Raw genomic sequence first — 21,863 nt, forward strand, 5'->3', positions numbered from 1 at the left:
ATTTTTTTGCAGTTAAAGATGTAAATTTCATACATTGGATCAAATTTTAAATTTGATCATGATATCTCTTTTTGAAATGAAAGTGATTGCTCTGTTATTTCAGGGCTTTCAGAAACTGTGACTAAGTGGTATTTCAACTTTGGGAATGTTTAAAATGAAAGCACAGAATGGCTTCTTACTTCACCTAGTAAAGGCACCCAGGCACCTTGATGTGTCTCCAATTACCTTGACACTGATTTACTAGTGGTGGAGTTCATTACTAGAAGTTTCTCTAGATCCTTGGCTAAGACAAAAAATCAATGTTCACATACATGTGTTTCCTAAGAAAAAAATATTGAAATATTTCCTTAACACTAACACAGAACATGTGAGCTCTTGTCTAAATTTTTTTTTTTAATTTATTTTCTTTTTGGCTGCATTGGGTCTTTGTTGCTGTGCACAAGCTTTCTCTACTTGTGGCGAGCAGGGGTTACTATTTGTTGCATTGCATGGGCTTCTCATTGTGGTGGCTTCTCTTGTTGCAGAGCATGGGCTCTAGGTGCACGTGCTTCAGTAGTTGTGGCACAAGGGCTCAGTAGTTGTGGCTCGTGGGCTTTAGAGTGCAGGCTCAGTAGTTGTGGCACACAGACTTAGCTACTCCGCGGCATGTGGGATCTTCCCAGACCAGGGCTCAAACCCGTGTCTCCTTTCAGGGGAAGACAAGTCATAGTTGAAATGGCCTTTGAACCGAAGTAAACCAAGTACTTAAATGTTTTGTATGAACCTCATGTGTCTGTTTCTCTCTAAAATGTCCTAATTATGATATACAACTCTATTAGATTTCTTTGAGAAAGGAAAGTTAAAATTCCACTAAATAAATAGAATAAAAAAAGGAAAGTTGTATCTTTGAAAAAAAATAGTGAAACAACAGGTGGGGAAGACAGAGTCTTCATTTAAGAAATGTGATTAACTGCAGCCCCGTGTCTTTGCTGCTCTCACTGCTGAGTCAGGCCTTCTGGTAGTTGGAGCCAGCAGGTCACCTGTGCCACGAGCTCAGTGTTCCTGTGCCACCAGCTCAGTGCTCCTGTGCAGGGAGCTGCCAGCAGCCTGCTGGGCTTCATCTCAGAGCTATTAGAAAGCAATCAGGGAAATGATTAGATTTCACTGAGAGCCAAGTTGGGACTTCAGATGCTTGTCAAATACCAGCTCCTCTGAAATAGGATTGCTCCCTGCACTGTCTTATCAGGCCACCTCTGTGCTGCTGGCTTAGCGTTTGAAGAGCTAGCATTCCACCAGGCAGGCTTCTGAAAAGGGCTTAGGTAACAGTTGCCAGATCATAGAATTTTAAATGAAGACATATTAGAGGGGACTAACAGACTGCTCTTTAATGTCCATATTCAAGACTCATTATATCATTTCCAGTTTACAGGAGCTGTCCATTAACAACTATGAAGGAGGCAAATCAGCCACCGTACTTCCAACATAGCACCCACATCACCATCATCATCATCATCATCATCATCATCATAGCAGTAATTATAGTGATAACAACTACATCTTACTGAGAGCTTAATATATGGGAGTCATTGTACTCTGGTCATGATACATCAACTCATTTATTCTTCAGGAGTCTATAAAGAGGGTTATTTTTCATGATCGACTATGCATGATCTTGGAGAAGTTAAGCAACTTTTGCAAGATTTTACATGGGGCAGAGTTTTAGTTGATTTAGTAAGTCAAGCCTGAATGACATCTAAGGTCTTTTCCCTGAGCGTGACATCTTATAGCTCTCCCTCTGCTACCCTCTTCCTTGGGAGACAACTCTCTCCTTTTCCTGCCTCAGATTTTCCTATGCACAGACCCCCTCACACGGACCACCTTCCATGGCCCCACCACAATCATTAACTTTTCTCGGCAAAGTGTCAATATCTTTAAGCCTATTTCACATTGGACATTCCCTGACTTTATATTTTTGCTTTCTAGACCATCATGAACAGGCTTCTGTTCCTCACTTCTGAACAAACACAGGAGCTGTCTCTTTAAAATCTTTTATAGCTAAAGAATTCATCTGTCCTCTAAACTTTCTTCAGAACTAGGAAGACTCTAAACACAAGTTATGAAAACTCTGTCATCAAGCCACTTCTAGTCCCTCTAACTTCTGTGTGATAGTTCCTCCCTGCCATCTGTGTAATCATTTTTGACACTTGGTGATGGATCTTTCCGAGATATCCACAACTCTTCCTTCTATTTCAACTATAGAATCAGACCCTATCATTGTAATTTACATTCAACTTTGTTCCTTATCTGAGCTTTTATAATTGGTAGCATTTTCTAGCTCTGTGTTTATGATAATAGGAAAGCGGTGATTGAAGATGTGTAAGAATGATAGTTTTTTGGCCCTTTTGATTTCATTTTCTTTGGAGCATACAAATCACATAGCAATGATATTTATTCATGTCTGGATAAGTTAACCAAATCACATGCAATACATTGGATGGTACTCAGAAGAAAACAGCTGCTTCAGCCCACCCACATACTCACGCCCTTTCATGTTGATGAATGATTATTCTTTTTCCATTTGCACCAAGATATGAAGTGAACAGGAGGGAAACTAAAGTGTTGCTTTATGTGGTTTCTGTTGTTTCAGTCAATATCAAAATTTATTTTCTAATATTCATCTTATTATTAGTAAATGTTAACTGTGTCATGATAGAGGTACCTTTAAATAATAAGAATATTACTGAATATATATATATATATATATATATATATATATATATATATATATATATATACATATTCTTGACATTGATAAAAGTACTGTATAAACATTATCTGATAACATTTTTGAAACAGCCTCATGAGATATTTACTTTTATTGGTGAACCCCAATAAATAAATAACTTGTCCAGGGCCACACTGCTAGCAATTATTAGTGATTGCTCAAATATACCACAGATCCAAATTTATGCTATTCAGATATTACAGGAGAGGTATCAAGATAATCTTAAAATTATCTTGATCTAGTGCAAAATAGAGGTTCAACAAGACAACTATATTTAAAATTATTAAGCCACTTATTTGTACTTTTTAAACTTATTTATCTCCCTACCAGAATATAAGGGCCAATAGATCATGGACATGCCTGACATATAGCAGGTGCTTAATGGATATTTGTGGGCTGGATGGATGACAAGGGAATGGGAGATGGGACAGTTCCCATCCCAGCGGGTGTTTGCCTGGTTGATCATGGGTCAGGGTCAGTCACAGAGTCTATGACTGATTGGACATTTTTCTTACACCAGATAAGAGCAAGGATATATAAATGTTTACATTTCACTTTTGTATGTAAAAAATCTGATTTCTAAAAAATGTAAAAGACATACCCTACCCCTGAACAAACACACACCTTTACTCTGTAACTGTTGATTCATTTTCTTCTGACCTTGAGTGGAAGAGCAATTAATAACAAAACTGCTATGAATTTATCTAAAATATTTTTTCCAGTAGTCCTTTTTAATCCTTGAAATGTAAAATATATTATTTTCTTTATTAAGTTTACCTGAAATATTTGTTTTTAATTTTCAAAGCCAATTTCTTTATTCATTTTTACCAAGTTCTCTTAAAATGTATATTTGATTACAATGCTGTCATTTTTTTCCTAACATCTATTATTCAAAGTTCTTGAATTCTAAATATTGATTTCCCTTTTCTGATTTATTAATATCTATTTAAATTTTCTCTGGAATCATTTTTTTTTTATTGCTGCTTTGCTCATCTTTTTCTTTCTTCAAGGGTCTCTAGTAAGACGTTTAACTCTGAAAAAAATTTTAAAAATATAATTTCAGTTAAGATAAATAACTGAAACCTAGTTATAGATTAAACCTAGCTATGCTTTAGTTAGCTAAAGGATAAAAGCATTATAACAGTGGAGAAATTAAATTAACAATATAAACTAAGATAATATAAAAATAGTAAAAACTACATGAGGGTAGTGATAAAATAATTAAATTATCATAAAGTAAGTTTAGCAAAATGCAATATAAACTATTTTAAAGGATGAAAATAAAAATGAAACATGATTCCTTTTTCTAAATATAAACACCACTAACTTTTTGGATTATATGATTTACTTTCTCTCTCTTTGTCTCTCTACAACCTTATGTGTACAATTGTGAACATGCAATATAGATAGATTTGGTTCCTGCATTGACATTTGACCTTATGGCATGAGAGATGATCCCATATATTTAAAAAATTATTTGAGAACTTAATTTTAGTGGTGTATGTTACTGTATGAATGTATCATTTTTGTTTTTGTAGCCAAGCTTCTGTTGTTATATGTTTATGTAATTTCTAAATTGTGTTATTGTAAATGATGATACATGTCCTGGATACAATTTTTTTTTTTTTTTTTTTTTTTTTTTGTGATACGCGGGCTTCTCACTTTTGTGGCCTCTCCCGTTGCGGAGCACAGGCTCCGGACGCGCAGGCTCAATGGCCATGGCTCACGGGCCCAGCCGCTCTGCGGCATGTGGGATCTTCCCAGACAGGGGCACGAACCCGCGTCCCCTGCATCGGCAGGCGGACTCTCAACCACTGCGCCACCAGGGAAGCCCCTGGATACAATTTTGACATGAATTTTTCCTCAGGATAAATTTGGGTATGTGGAATTAATGACTCAGTAAGTGTAAATATCTTTTCGGTTCTTAATTCATGTGATCAAACTTTTCAGTGGAAGTTATGACTATTCACAATTCCACAACCTCATAAAAGACAAGATCACATTATTCCAAATTCCATTGGGTGTTTATGTCTATAATGGCTTCCAATATTTAGTTCTTCTCAGGAATAAGCTGCTCCAGCTCAGCCAGATTCCTAGTGGAGCAATGTCACCTTTGTTTGTTGGAACCTTTCAAAACACTGAAGCTCCCTGGCTGATCAGCACAGAAGAAAACATACCTGAATATTGTCATCCCATTATTCATTCAGCTCTGTCCACTTCCAGCTCTTTCTCAAATAGTTGAGTATTTGTAAGGGATTGAGTGCTTTTGGTGCTTATTTCATTTCAGACAAAAGCCCTGGATACACCCTTTTGGTTTAATCTTTGGTTTAACACCCATGCATCCCTTTAGGGGGACTGAGCTGCAGGGAGGAAGAGAGTTTGAATGATATTTCTTTGTAGGTCAGTCCACACCTTGCCTTTGTCTCTCAGATTGGAGCATGCAGCAGAATCACCTGCCGAGCATGTTAAAATACACTGATTGCTGGGCCCACTTCCAGAATTCCTGATTCAGTAAATCTTGGTGGGCTCTAGAATGTGTTTATCACAAGTTCCTGTGTGATGCTTATACTGCTGGTGTTAGGCCACACGTTGTTCTAATCCTTATCACTCCCATGTCATGTGGAAGTTCTACCAGAGTCTCCTCTACTGCCTTCTGAGAGCCACTGTCCTCTATCAGATTACAAGAAAAGAGGGACCTCATTCTAGTGCAGTTGAAAGCCTTACTCCCCTCTCTTTACTTCTCTATGCATTGGTAATTTTAATGTGGATCTGAAAGTGGGTTATAGACAAATATGTTCAAAACAACTTTTCGCCTATAAAGGTATTTCTCTTCTGATTTAACTTTTGCATGTACTCCTTAATCTCTGCTTTCTCATTAGTCCCACTCCAACAAGAGTATATATAAAATTGAATGCACGACCAAAAATATGTTTGGCTGGCAAATAACTTAATGTTTTAGAAAAAATATCTTACCTTAGAAGAAATATCTTTCTAGCCTTATTTACAACAAAGCCAAAGAGACAAATAAATCAGGAAAAAAAAATTAATGTTTCACAGTTTTACCATACATCCCCAATTTTGTGAAGCTTTTCCCAGTTTTTTGCTTTAATGATATATTTAGTTTCTCCTCATCATGTAATTTTCATAATTCTTCCCAAGTTCACTATCAGAGAAATGGTGGATGTATGTCTTCAATACGGTTTTATACATGGATGGACCTTGAGGGCATTATGCTAAGTGAGATAAGTTAGACAAAGAAAGACAAATTCTGTATGTTCTCTCTTATATGTGATATCTAAAAAAAACTGAACTCATAGAAATAAAGAGTAGGGCTTTCCTGGTGGCGCAGTGGTTGAGAGTCTGCCTACCAATGCAGGGGACACGGGTTCGTGCCCCAGTCCGCAAAGATCCCACATGCCATGGAGAGGCTGGGCCCATGAGCCATGGCCGCTGTGCCTGCACATCCAGAGCCTGTGCTCCACAACGCGAGAGGCCACAACAGTGAGAGGCCCGCATACTGCAAAAAAAAAAAAAAAGAAAGAAAGAAAGAAAGAAAGAAAGAAAGAAAGAAAGAAAGAAAGAAAGAAAGAAAGAAAGAAAGAGTAGATTGGGGTTGGGTGGGTGGGGAAAATGGGTGATGGTGGTCAAAGGATACAAACTTCATAAGATTAATAAGTTCTTATTCTGGGGACCTAATATACAACATGGTGACTATAGTTAACTGTCGTTAACAGCGCTGAAATTTCGTCTTGAAAGTTGCTAAAAGAGTTAATCTTTGACACACCATTGTAAAGCAATTATACTCCAATAAAGATGTTTAAAAAATAAAAAATAAAAAAGAGTAAATCTTAAATGTTCTCATCACACACACACAAACACACACACACATACAAAGCAAAACTATGTGAGGTGTTGGATAGGTTAACTAACTTTATTGTGGTGATCATTTCACAATATATATGTGTATCAGATTATCACATTGTATACCTTAAATTTACACAATGTTATATGTCAAATATATCACAATAAACCTGGGGGGGAAAAAGAAAATTAAAAAAAAAAGAAAGAAGATAATGCAAGCATCCAAGTGTCAGTTAATAAATTTACTCTAAATTTTAAAAAGAGAAAGAGCTTCATTATAGCCCCAGAAAGATTTCAGGAGTAGACCCTTTTATCTATGGATTTTGCCATTTTCCTTTCAAAGTCTTCATCTTCCTCCTATTCTCATGACTCAAGGAAGAAAATGATTGTTTAATATGCACAAGTAATTATTATTACAAATATATATGTTCTATCCCAAGTTAAAAATCCCCTTAAGTGTAGTGATATCTCATCTGCACAGAAATCTGAGTAAGAAACAGCCTTTGAATCTAGGAGGTGACATTGGAAATGGGGAGGGAGATAGATTTAAGTGAACATTATTCTAGACCTCATATTGTTGAACACAAAGTAAGGACAGGAGAACAAGGAGCAAGAGTGAAAGAAAACTCCAGTGTTGACACGATTAGGGCAGTGAAAAGGAGTTGACTATTCAAAGCATGCAGTGCTTCATTGGCAGGCACGATTGACACACGCATAGCAGAGCATATGGTTAAAATTATTAAGCTGCAGGTAGGGAATGAGACACCAATCAGAAAAGCTGTAAAAGCTAGAGATGAAGATTTAAGTAGAATCCCATAGCTAACTTTCTTTGTTAGTGAATAAGGAGAGAAGGTATAGAATTGGCAAGCCAAGGCAGTGGCTAAATTTAAAAAGGAAGAGAAGTTGGTGTGCCCATGAAGGTGATGAAGAAGGCGAGGCCTGAGAGGCTAGAGGAGACACAGGATAATGCTGAGTGGGTTGTGGAAGTGACGAGTGAGATTTTAAAGAGGGAATGGAGAAGGCAACAGATTATTATTGAAGCTGGGAAAAGCAAGAAAACTGAAAAAAATAGAATATTATCTAGTTTGACAATTTGCTGGGGATTCATGATAGAAATAAATTAGGTACATGAGAAGTTGGTAAGAAAGCAGGGCTAGTAAGTTAAAAGTTAAACTCTGGGTTGGATGATAGATGAGCAATAGATGATGGAAAGAATGAAATGTTAGGATGACTGATGGAGGGAATGATTTGGGCAAAGGCTGAGTGCTGTTTCTTTGTTTTTGTTTTTTAGTTTTTTGAATAAAGAAAACTGAGCATGTCTGAAGAAGTCAGTAAATGAGAAGAGGATAGTACAAAATGTAGTCGAAGAGGAGATAATTGACTGAAGAGGATTGTCAAGGAGGCAGGAGTCATTGGATCAAGAAAACAGAAATGTTACCTTGTACCACCTGCCCCCTCCCCCATGACTGAAAGAGGCAGATATAGGCAGAGAGAGTTTTCTTTTTTAAAAAAAATTATTGGAGTCTAGTTGATTAACAATGTTGTATTAGTTTCAGGTTTATGGCAAACTGAATCAGTTATACATATACATATATCCACTCTGTTTTATATTCTTTTCCCATACAGGTCATTAGAGATTATTGAGTAGAGTTCCCTGTGCTATACAGCAGGTTCTTATTAGTTATCTATTTTATATATAGTAGTGTGTATATGTCAATACCAATCTCCCAACTTATCCCTCACCCCATACCCCCGGTAACCATAAGTTTGTTTTCTACATCTGTAACTCTATTTCTGTTTTGTACATAAGTTCATTTGTACCCCCCATTTTTTTTAATTCCACATATAAGCAATATCATATAATATGGAAAACTTTATTGGATCGCAAGTAGAGGAGCTATAGTTTTCTTGTCATGGGTTAAGCATGGTCGATACCAACTGAGTAGAAGAACTAAGAAGGGCAGGACTGGTAACAAGTGAAAAGTATTCCGGGTGCTGGGGAACAAGATCAGCTGAAGGTGGCCACCTGAAGTAGAGGGAAGGCAGGCACTAAAATCAAGTTATATTCTTTTTTAAATGATGATTTGTGCATCAATGAAACATTGCTATTATATTGGTGGCCCTTTAAGAGCATTTAGTTTAAAACGTTTTTACAAAACATTTTTCTAAAAAGTGAAGAGAACATATATCCATGTATTTTGAATGAAAATATTTTAAAAATTCATTTATATTTATTTTTCTGAATATTAAAAATATCAGAATATATTCTTGGTATACAATTAATTAAGTTAGATTCTTAGCTATACATAGAGAGATACATATATATATATAGATAGATGATATAAATAGATATAGATATAGTATAGATAAAGATATAGATTAACACCCTGTCACTGATTTTTTTTTAATTCTATAATCTGGCATTTTAATTTCGTGATTATAATTTCACAACATTTCTGTAGTTTTATTCAAAGTTTCATTATTTAGCTAATAAATTTAAAATTTTTGACACAGTACAATTGTGTCTCCTTTAAAATATAATGTATTTTGGATTGAGAAAATAGACGTTCTATAAGTTTATAGCAAATTCAGGTTTTTGGAGGATCCTTTCAATTGTAATGCTTTCTTTTAATTAAAATTTATAAGTATTCCAATCAAAAATGTCATATTATGTACTTTTTTTTGTCAGTAAATGAATTACATTTTCAAGAAATACTTTTTACAAGATAAACCTCATGAAAAATGTTTCCATTATTCTTATAAATATTTATTCAAATTGAGATGCTTACAGATTGTAGGTTTACTCATTTGAACAATTTAATTAGTTAAATATTGCAGTTCTATCAGAAGAATATGCATGCAATTCAAGATATTCTAAAGCATAATTCTATAATTTAAATATTAAAATTTGTAAATGTATTGATGTTTTATACTTTCTTTCTGGTTTCTGTCAGGTAGGTCTCATTGTTTGCAAGTTGTGTTTTTAAAACTGCAATATTCAAAAGCTTTAAAAGCTAAATATTGCACCATTCTACTCATTGAACACTTTGATTAAAGAATAAATTAATACTTTAAGCAGATTTATTGTGATATTATTCACATACCATAAATTAATCCATTTAAAGTGTACAAATCAATTTTTTAGTGTATTCACAGAGTTGTGTAACCATCAACACAACCGATTTTAGAACATTTTCTTCATCCCCAAAAGAAACCCCATGCTCATCAGCAGTCAACACTCATTTCACTCACTCTCCCATCTCTAGGCAGTACTGTGTGGTCTCTATTGATTTGGCTATTTTGATATTTCATGAAATCCTACAACACGTGGTCTTTTTTTATAATTTAATTTTTATTTTATATTAGAGTATAGCTGATTTACAATACTGCATTAGTGTCAGGTGTACGGCAAAGTGATTCAGTTATACATATACATATATCCATTCTTTTTCAGGTTATTTTCTATATAGGTTATTACAGAATATCAAGCAGAGTTCCCGGTGCTATATGGTAGGTCTTGTTGACTATCTATTTTATATATAATAGTGTGTGTATATATTAATCTCAAACTCCTAGTTTATCCCTCTCCCCACCTTTCCCCTTTGGTAACCAGAAGTTTGTCTTTGAAGTCTGTGTGCCTACTTCTGTTTTGTAAATAAGTTCGTTGTATCATTTTTTTTTTTTAGATTCCATGTAAAAGTGATAGCATAATATTTGTCTTTCTCTGTCTGGCTTACTTCACTTAGTTTGATAGTCTCCTGGTCCATTCATGTTGCTGCAACTGGCATTATTTCATTCTTTTTCACGACTAATATTAGTTGTATATATATGTACCACATCTTCATCCATTCATCCCTCAATGGACATGTAGGTTGCATCCATGTCCTGGTTATTGTAAATAGTGCTGCAATCGATATTGAGGTGCATGTATATTTTTGAATTATGGTTTTCTCTGGGTATATGCCCAGTAGTGGGATTGCTGGGTCATATGGTAGTTCTCTTTTTAGTCTTTTAAGGAACTTCCATACTGTTCTCCATAGTGGCTGTACCAATTTACGTTCCCACCAACAGTGTAGGAGGGTTCCTTTACTCAACACCCTCTCCAGCATTTATTATTTGTAAACATTTTGTTCATGGTCATTCTGAGCAGTATGAGGTGATACCTCATTGTGGTTTTGATTTACATTTCTCTAATAATTAGCAGTGATGAGCATCTTTTCATGTGCCTCGTGGCCATCTGTATGGCTTCTTTAGAGAAATGTCTCTTTACATCTTCTGCCCATTTCATGTTGGTAACATTTTGAAGGTTTGTCCATCTTAAAGCCTGTATCAATACTTCATTAATTTATTGTCATTAAATATCTCATTCATTGTATGGCTATACCAAATTTTACTTACCCTTTTATCAGATGAAGGACATTTAGGTTTTTGTCACTTTTTGGCTTTTATGAATGATACTACTGTGAATATTTGCGTACAAGTTTTTGTCTGGACATATAATTTAAATTCTCTTGGGCATATAACGAGGAGTGGAATTTCTGTGTCATATGGTAAGTAAATACCTTTTGAGGAACTCTTCTATTGCTGTCAGCAGTGTCTGAGGGTTCTGATTTCTCCACATCTTCAACAAAACTTAGTATTGTCTCAATTTTTGATTATGGCCATTTTAGTGGGTGTGAAGTGATGTCTTATTTATGCTTTTGATTTCCATTATCCTGGTGGCTAATGATATTGAGCATCTTTTCATGTGCTTCCTTGATACTTTCTGTATGCCTTTTTGAAAAATGTCTATTCAATTATTTTTGTCCATTTTTAATCGGGTTATTTGTCTTTTAGCATTGAATTGTAAGGGTTATTTTTGTTACAAGACTCTTACCAAGTATAAGATTCGCAAAGTCTGTACTTTCTCCCATTCCATGGATTGTCTTTTGACAAGAAAGGAGTGAATCCAAATAGAACAGGACATGGGGTGCCGTGGATCTGGAACCCCATTCACAATTGAGGTACTGCTTTTTACAGTTGGGAGTAATCTTGGCTGCTGACAGCTGACAGCTGACAACTCACAGATAAGTGCCTCCTGAGAAATTGCTCTCAACCAAAGGTAGATGCCTTTCCCAAGGTTATGCTCCCTCACTGGACAGTTTTATTTACCTTTTACTAAACTTTAAAAAATGTGTAAAAGAATCTCAGATATCTCATCTTTGAGAGAATGAAATTTTATTCCATGAATCTGGTGGAAAAAAAAAATCACATCCCTATTGGAACTTATGTTATTGATTTTCTATTTGAAGCATTTAATGACAGTATGGTTAAAACAGATACTGCTTTTACAGTTTGTGAAGTTCCTTACTTGCTAAAGGCTGCAATGCATTGAAAGAGTCATGTTACTTCATAGTCAAAAAAAAAAAAAAAAAAAAAAAAAAAGAAGAAGAAGAAAAAAAAAGAAAAAAAACACACATATAAAATGTGTGAAGTTATTTTGGAAGAATATTCATTTGATCTAAATGAAAAGTCACACTTCAGAGAGTGATATGTAAATGAACTTTCTGCAGTTGCTCAAGTTAAATCATCATCTCTGGTTTAAGATAACTACAGACATTCCATAGATGCTTAGGCTTCTGTTACAGAACTGCCTTCTATGGTGGATGGTACATGTCAACAATCTTCGTGCAAATAACAGTCAAATCAATAACTTTCTGTAGAAAATTCAGTGCTTAACTTTTAAGTGTTATCTTATTTTTTATTTGATTTATTGTCATTGAAGTGGTTTATTGCAAAACAAAAGAACATTATCAAATTAAGACAATGAAAAGTTACAGATTCATGAAATATTGAAATATAATAAACTACAAAAATACTGCAGCAAGGGCTTCCAATCTTCTCTCTATATGTGTAATGGCAAGATTGTTCAGCCTCTACATCCATTACTTATATGCATCTGACTTGTAATTCCCACAGAACCCTTGATAGTCTCCTGCATCCTGCCAGCCTTGATAGACCACATAAAATCTGGCTGACATTCCAAACATCCCATAGAGCCAGAAGCATCTAATACATCTTCCACTATCACCCCAAATCGTATGAGTTAACTGTTCACCAGAGGCTAGTGTCAAATGCCACTTTATCAGCAAGTATCTTGCTTCCCAGTAATTAGTTATGGAGCCTTGGTAAAGATTATAAAGAAACACTGGACATCATTGATTCCTTCATGATTGAGGTGACTATTGATTGTGGAACTCTGTTTAATACATTTAAATCACACATGCCACTAGATAACACCATTAAGAAAGCCAGAAGTACAAAATAGAATTCTAAAACTCAGGTATTTTTAAGGTAAGTAATAATATTTCCTCAAATAATAAAAAAAAAAAATCTAGAACATAGCCTAACTATGTGAGAAGCTGGGAAAACAGGCATTAACCAGAATTGTCTCAAGAGATGAAAAAGCTTGAGAAGCAGCAGGAAAAGTCCAAATTTACCATTAGTTTTTAGAGAAGAAGACAAAGAGTATATTATAGCTTTCTCTCACCGGTGTGGCTCAAACATATTATATGGAAACTGCAGATAATGAAAGATAGTCAAGCTGACAAGGGAAATATTATAACAGTGGAGAACTCTAGTGTCAAGAAAAACAAAACTGGCAGAGACCACATTGCTTACATGGTTAAACTTGAGGGTGATCACAGAGCAGAAATTGAAATAAAATAGTGAAAACATTTGGACTAGGAGACTTGGGATAGCCCTCAAATACATACAGGAATTGTTCTCTGAAATAATTTCAGAGGGTTTAAAATGCTGAATGAGACAAGACTATAAATTATTATTTTTTTGAGCCTACAGTCTGACTCAGATTTTCACATACTATGCATCAGGTTCTTACTGAATATCCCATGTACATATTTTCCCATAATCCTCACAATGTTGTACACATAATGAAGTTACAATTATGTCCTTTCTACTGATGGTGCAATTTGTTTCCTTAAAGGTTTCTAAGTATTACCACCCACGCTACATGCTCTTTCAGCTTCCTCACAGTGTGAGGGATGTTAAGAGAGGACATGACTGATTACACTGAGACTCGTAAAGCAGAGGGAAGCAATAGAGGTGGCAGCCATCACTTTCTTTTTGCTCCATAGTGCATGTATGGATGCTCGATCTGCAGTGGGTCCTGTGTTCCAGATGTGCACTGAGAGTTTTGCCTGGCATACACAGAGAAGCATTGTAATTCTTCAGGTTTTGAATGTCACAAATGTTTACCCCAACTCAACTTGGGCAGAGACATCACAGACCAAATGGTTGTCCATCAGCTTCTTCTATAGGTAGTCTGGGTCAACATGTCTGGTCTAGATGCTCTTCCACAGTGAGCAGAAATCCTCTGTAAAAGAATAAAAATCTCTGTATTTGGCACCGCATTTTCTTTCTCATTCGGGAGAAAAAAATTTCACCGTTTTTCAAGTAGCAATTAAGTGCAGTTTAAAAAAACAGACAATTCAACACATTTTCTGAATGCTGTAATCCATGTATTCTTGAATCTTACCTACATGCATTCAAAAAGTATGCATTGAGTCTACATATTTGGGGCAAATAGTTGGGACTGGGCAAGTGGTAACCAAGACATACCTCTCCTTTGTTTATTGTTATGGGTCAGCAGTCTTTAACTATTGAGAACTTGGTTTTGGTTCCCCTTTATGTTTTGCTGTCCAGAATCACATATCATTACTTGTTTCAGTTCTTGATCTATTCTTGTTCAAGCATCACACCCGTGTTAGTACATTTTAAATGACTGGCAGTTTGGTCTGTGTTAGAGCTGCTACTCAGGAAAATTTAGGCAGTCCTTCTGGGGAAAGTAATGTCTCTAGCATTCAAAGAAGTGATCTTCTTTACAGATACATATAGAGAGAGGATTGGGAGGTGGAGAGGGAGAGAGAGAGAGAGAGAGAAAGAGAGAGAGAGAGGATGGGAGATAAAGAAGGAAGAGGAGAAAAAAGGGTTAAATAAGCTAACAGAAATGAAATCCTCATAATGTTTGAAGTAATAGAATGTCAATGAATTTGAATGTCAAAAAAGTATGTTGTAGAAACAATGGGACACAAAACAATACTGTTCTGTGTTAGATGAAGCACAATTAAAAAATAATTAAACATTTGCAAAGGAGTTGAGAGTTGATTTTCTTCTTCATGTATAAAATATATTCAGGCATTAAATATTGCAAATGTAAGGTGTAGTATCCATGTAATTAACACTCAACAAGTAAAATTCACAAGCAAACATAAACAGTACTTTTTATTTCTGTGACTGATGGTCACTGTTCATATTTCACTCACCAAATGATGTAATGAGAAATTTATGGATTTTCATTTGCAAGATTGCCCAGGGATATACCCCATTAGTAACCACTGCCTATTAAAATGCTTCCTCAAGGCTATTAATAACATGCTTTACACTAATGGTTCTCAAACATTTTTACAACACAGATCAGTAAATTTATGGGGAAGAATGCTGATAACAAGATAAAGTTGACCATTTCTTATTGTATCAAATAATAGTTTTAAAATTAAACATTATCACCATAATTTCAAAAAAGAGCCAAGAGTATATTAAGCATGTATAATGTTGGGATATATAAAAACTTTTTAGGACATATCTCAAACATATAGAATATATTTGGCCAATGTTAACTCTTTTCTATGTGTGTTTCTTGTAACTTTTATAAAGAATGCTATGAAATGTTATGAAATGTTACAGTACTGTTGGTGACACAGTCTCCTTTGCATCCTCACCAAACTTATTCTTCCACAGTTCTGGTCACATTTGTAATCATTTTACTGAGGTTGGATAATAATCTTCTCTTTCCTCTCACATATACATGCATGCACAAAAATTATTAGTGACTTTTTGAATAGTAAAAATCTTCACATGTGTGATTGTATTGTACACAATACCTTCAAAAATGTTTTTTATTTAATATATTATATTCTTTAGATTTACACTGTTGATACAGGATCACTTTGTGTATTTAATTTTCTGTATAGTTTTGCATTTTATAACTTTTGACAATTTACACATCTACCCCCATTTTAATCAATATTTGGGACGTTTACAATGTGTTTACAATGTACTGTGTTTATGGTGAAATAAACCATCTTACATATGTGTCTCTGTCCTTATAGGACATTTGGTTCTTCCCAAAATGTCCATAAGACATTTAGTCCATGACAAAAGGTCTTTGATGTTTACTTGGCCCTGTCCAAAACTATTTGGCATGGACCAAATATGCTCATGAACATTTTGGATAGGATCAAATTTCAAGGACATTTTGGCTTGGACCAGGTATCTTATGGACCAAATATCTTAAGGACATTTTGGACAGAACCAAATGTCTGCTAATCATCCTTCTTAACTAGTGTGAATGTTTCCATACAGGATGTATCTAGGGAGGAAATGCCTGGATAGTAGACTATATGCATTTTCAATTTCTTCGATAATGCAGTTTTCTCCAAAGCAAATGTGTCAATTTACATTCCCAATGTAGTGTACGAGAATTCTCATTTGCCTCAGTACCATAAATTAGTGGTGAGACTTTCTTTCTTTTCTGGAAGAGTTTGCACAATCAATATCTACTAATTAAAAGTGTAGAAAAAGAAACTCACTTAAAATATTTGCACCTGGTGCTTTTGGTTTTATAGTTTGTTTGACTGGATTACTAACTAGTCTTAGGCATATTTTTTTCATGTTGTCTTTGAGTAAACTGTGGAAATTTATATATTTAGAAAGCCTTAATACATAAAAATAAACTAATGAAAATAGAGAATCTTCAGTAATTAGCTGTGTTTTATTTTTGTTTTTTTTATTTTTCCTCAATGTCTTATTTTTCCACTTTTATTTGTAAAAGTCTCTCCCTCTGCTTTCTCTACTTAAAATGATTTCCTCTTTGTTTGTGATGTTCTACAGCTTCTCTCTGAGGATACATTTTATTTTTTCTTGTTTGGAATTTAATGTATTTCTTCAATCTGAAGATCATGCATTTTATCACGTTTGGAAAAATTCACCATTTTTATCCCATTGAATATGACCTCACCCCTTTATCTCCATCCTCTCCTTCTGCTCTCAATTCAATATATGTTAGGACTTCTCATCCTCTTCCCCATTCCTCTTGACTTTCTTTCATACTTTTCATATCTTTATCTCTTTGTGCAATATTCTGATTAATGTTCTCGCATTTATTGTTCAACTTACTGATTATCTCAGCATTATTGACAGAACCATGATTTAAAAGCCTTTTGATTCATTTTATTTCCTTTGATTTCTGTCTTTCCTTATTGACTTCAGTGGTAGGAACTGGGAATAAACACAATTCCTTGTCTATCCCACATTCTTATTACTAGAATATGTACAGTTTGCTCCTATTTATTTCATTTTATTTTTTTAAATGTAGCAAGCTCCTGTGAGCCTAAAATCTAAGTAAAAACTAAGACCATTAAAATATAAAATTTTCTCATAAAGTGGTATACTGCAAACCAACAGCATAATCTCTTTCTTCCCACTCTTCTAAAGTTACTCTTATTCTGTACCCTGTTTTCCTTATTCCCATGAATTCCTTTGTTTTCACCTTCTTTAAGGTTCTTTTAATGAACAAAAGTTATTTATTTTAATATTGATATAGTAATATGTATCAGTCTTTATTTTTGTTGCAAATGAATTTTGCATCTTATTTATTAATTGTTTTTAATTTTTTCTGAACATACCTCTCGTTCTGGGAGTTTAGGAGACACAAATTAAAATTCCTTTCCCTCTCTCTTACAGTTAAATAGGTTAACCCGTTTGCAAAATCAGATATACATACATACACACACCTCATTTGAACATTTACTTTTGTGACACTCATTTTGTCAAACCCTCCCTTCCTTTGCCAATCACCATTTTGAGTTGTGAAGGCTGAACTGCATTTCTCTCCCAGTTAAATTTGACTCTACATAGAGAGAGAGGGTGAAGATATCCTTTGTGGTCAAAATAAAGCAAAACAAACAAACATATCTCAAGTTTCCTCATTTAACTTCAGGGTAAAGTATGCAGGAGAAGTTGCAGTTTGCACCAGGATTAAATACATACTGACTTCACGAATTATCTATATTGTTTTACAATCTGGAGTGATTCCTAGATAGTCATATGCTAGAATTTTTTTTCTAAACCTTGAGTTTCTAAGGGATGGTTTCATATAACTAATATTGAATATCTTATATCAATAAGAGTAGGAGAAGTATAAGGAATCCTCAGTTAGATGTCTCAGTGCTTTTACCAAGTGAGATTTATAACATAACAATGAGTTGTGCATATAATTTGGGATTTCTTTTTTACAATTTCATAAACACTGTAAGTATATTTCTCATCTTGAAGAAAAAAATCTATAAAAGAAATAAATGGTGTTCAAAGAAAATAAGCCACAGCTCCCTGAATAATTTTTCTTATGGCAACATTTGTCAGATTTTTTTATTGTTGAATGTAATTGGTTGAATTTCATATTCTCATTTTGGAAAACACTTAGGAAAAGTATTAAGTGATATTAAATGTACTTTAGGGAATGGCTACTGTGTAAATCAACAAGATTCAGGACATTAAAAAGAGTTAGACATTTCTATTCTTATCTGGAAGTAATGTTTTTAGCTGAATTAAATTTAAATACACATACACAGGCATAAAATCCTGAATGCATTAGTTTTATTTTTAGTCTGCATTGTAGATATGCAGTGAGGTTGTGTTTGAATTAGAATCCCCGAATTTGCATTAAAAGGCAACACGTTTTGCACCTGCATGCTTCTCTAGAGTAATTTAATGTTACAATTTCTGACAGGATAATTCCGTCTTCACTGTGGCTGACTGTGCTGTAAGCTGCTGGGAGAAAATAAATGTGATTCTGCAGTGGGTTAGGAAAAGTATATATAACTAAGATGAACTTAGCACATAAGCCAGAAAACCTCAAACTGGAAAAGAATGACAAGATGAGATATGGTATCAGAATCATAGCTTTGTCTTTCCTTCATTTCCAAAGCCTGTGTTGTGTGTGTCCAGTGTGTCTGTATGCGTGCACAAATTTCTTAGCACACTTTGCAAAAAAAACAAATGACTTTGCTGTAGGAAGAATATTCTGTAGCAGAAGGCCAACATTTTAGGGCAAAGAGAAAGTCTGCCACAATCTCTTCTGAGGACATTTAGGAATAGTGAATTGAAACGAAACATTTTTTGCTTTGAGCAAACTAAAAAGATAAAAGGTTAAACTTCAGCTGCTGAAGCAGAGGAAGCAGAATTTATAGGCAGGCACACTGACTCTCATTTCTGCTCACGTTCTTTCCACCTTTTAAAAATCCATTTTATTTTTCTCTTAGGTATTTTACATAAATTTCAATGGAGTTCCTAGTCCATCCAGGAAAGCATAAGTCAGAAATTCTGCTCAAAGTTGAGCTAACATGTTGTTTTACAAGAGATGGACTTGCGTGACCCAAATGAACAGGAGAATGATGTCTGTCTGTGGAAAAACTTTTACCTTCCGCTGTCAGAGAGCAAAGTATGGTTTGTCTTATCTTGCTACTCTCTCTGACTTTGCCTTAAAATATTCATCTCTGTGGCAATGATAACAACATAAGTGAGCAACTTGGGCAAATAAGGTTTAAAATTTCTTTAAGTACCCCAATTATTTTTATAGTATACTAGAACTTTCAGTTCTGAGAAAAAGACAACTTGACTAAATAAAATCAGCTAGCTGAAGAAAATACCATGCTCAAAGGCTCAAATGAGATCCTGTTCCGGGTTTTCTCTATCATGAAGTTTTGCCAACTCACGTATGATAAACTGTGTCACATTCAATTTTATTTGAAGAGTCAAGAGGATGACTGTTTGAAATCAACTTAACAACTTATGATCCACCTTAGAGGAAAGGAATTCTCTAATACCAGACAGGCTTGAACACTTTTCAGCCTTTCTACAATCCAGAATCATAGGACTCAACTCTTATCCTTTAAAGGACAGACCATCTTCTGAGAAACAGATACTTTACTTTATATATCTATATCTATCTATCTATCTATCATCTATCTATCTATTTATCTCTCTCTATATATATAGATATAAATATAGATATATATATAGAGAGAGATAGATAGATAGATAGATACAGATTTCAGCATGTAACTCTTAGAATCACAGAATTATACCTGCTTTGATAGGATGTTTTAATTATCTCATTCAACTTAATCAAAGTTTGAATCATTTTAGTGTCTCTCATTCCTGAGGCAATATCTCTCACTACAGGGTATTTCTAATAATTAGACTATTTATATTGTGAGACCCAAGTGCCATGGGAAGGGAGGTTCTAGAAAAAAAGGTAGGTTTGATAGAGTAGGTGAATTAGTGTTTGGAAGACTTGAGTTTATAATAAATTCTCACCATAAAAATAACAAAAGAACAGAGATATTCCAGCAAGAACAAAGATATGGTAGACAGAATAATGCCCATGCTCTGTGGTCCTGTTCAGATTCCCAGGACCTGTGAATATTTTGTGTTAAATGGCAAAGAAGAACTAAGGTGGATTATCAAGCTGACTTTAAGTGGAGATTCTCCTAAATTAGATTATCTGGGGGGGGCAGTACAAAGTACGGGTCTTTAAAGTGGAAGAGGGGACCGAAGAGGACAGAGTGAAGATGTGACTAGGGAAGCAGTACCAGAGTGATGCTATGGGGGAGGCTGGACCACCCATTGCTGCCTTTGCCAAGGACTGTGGACATCCTATAGCAGCTGGTCAAGGCAAGGAAGCAGAATGTCCCCTAGAACCTCCAGAAAGAAATGTAGCCCTGCAAGCACCTTTATTTTAACCCAGTGAAACCCACTTCAGACTTCTGATCTCCAGAACTATAAGAGAATACATGCATGTTGCTTTAAGCCACTAAGTTTGTGATTTGTTGTGTATGTCGACTGGAAAAAAAAAAAAAGAGCACAACCTAAATGTTAAGAATTATGTTTTATTCGGTGAATTTTCTGAGGACTTGAGCCCAGAAGACAGTTTCTTCCCAGAGCTTGCTCCAAAGGGGGATCACTCCAAAGAGGTAAGGGAGGAGCCAGGAGATACAGGAGTTTTGCAACAAAACCCAGGTAGTCGAAACTTCAAGAGTACTGTGTAAAAAAAGCAAACCAGGTATCTCAAGGTAATGAATTTAGCATTTTACTATGTATGGGAAGATGCACGAGTCTGGGCTCATTGAAATCATCTATTTGATACACACCTTAACTATCTAAGGCTAGTATCCTGCTTTTCTCCATCCTGAATGCTCTCAGGGTGCACAGTTGGGGGTGGCTGCAGTGACTGAGGGCTTAATGGCTGCAAAATCCTTTGTTTACTGCTATGGCGGGTGACATTTTTCATACACAGCTACAGCAGAAATACACTACTAGAAATACAAATACTAATACAAAATGATTTTTCAGAAATCAACATACAAAGTGTAATGTTTATGATTAATAGAGATAAAGAGAGAAAATCATTTTCTTCTGACAGTCATCCCTTTGGATGACCCAGATTCATGAACTGGACCAATAGGGATTAAAAAAAAATAATCCTAGTGCTCAGTTGGTCTGAAATGGAGCAATATCAACATGGCCCCTCAAATGTAAATGCATTTTATAGTACTTATGATTAGTTTTGCTTACAGAAAGTATTATTTCTTCTCCAAACATGGGTCAAAATAAGATTGACATAAATCATAGAGTTTTATTTATCTGAGTATGTCAAACAATTGTTTCCACATCATGGTCAAACAAATAGTGAAGGTTATAGGCAAATCACAAAAGCTAACTAATTTCATCAAAATAGATCACATTCTGAAAAAAAATGATGTTCTCTGTAATCAAGAAATTTTAAAAGGACATTATTGTTGATCCATGACATGGTATGAAGTTCTCCAAAGGAAAGATCCTGTAACTGTCATGTGAAGACTACATATGTTAATGACATTTGACCTTTGCCGTGTCCAGTGACACACCCTTTGGCATATGGTTAGAAACAGAGAATGGCAACTACCCCATTGTGGATCTTCATCACTTTGTCATCAGGCAGCAATCATTTACTTCCTGGGTTATATAATCTTATAGAACAGGCTAAATATACATATATACCTAAAGAACTGGGAAAAATGATATAACTTTAACTCTCCTTTGAGAGTAATAAGTCCTTAGTAAATTATTGGTGACTGGA

Source organism: Mesoplodon bidens (assembly GCF_964165515.1).
Source record: "Mesoplodon bidens genome assembly, chromosome: 9".
NCBI classification, from domain to species: Eukaryota; Metazoa; Chordata; class Mammalia; order Artiodactyla; family Ziphiidae; genus Mesoplodon; species Mesoplodon bidens.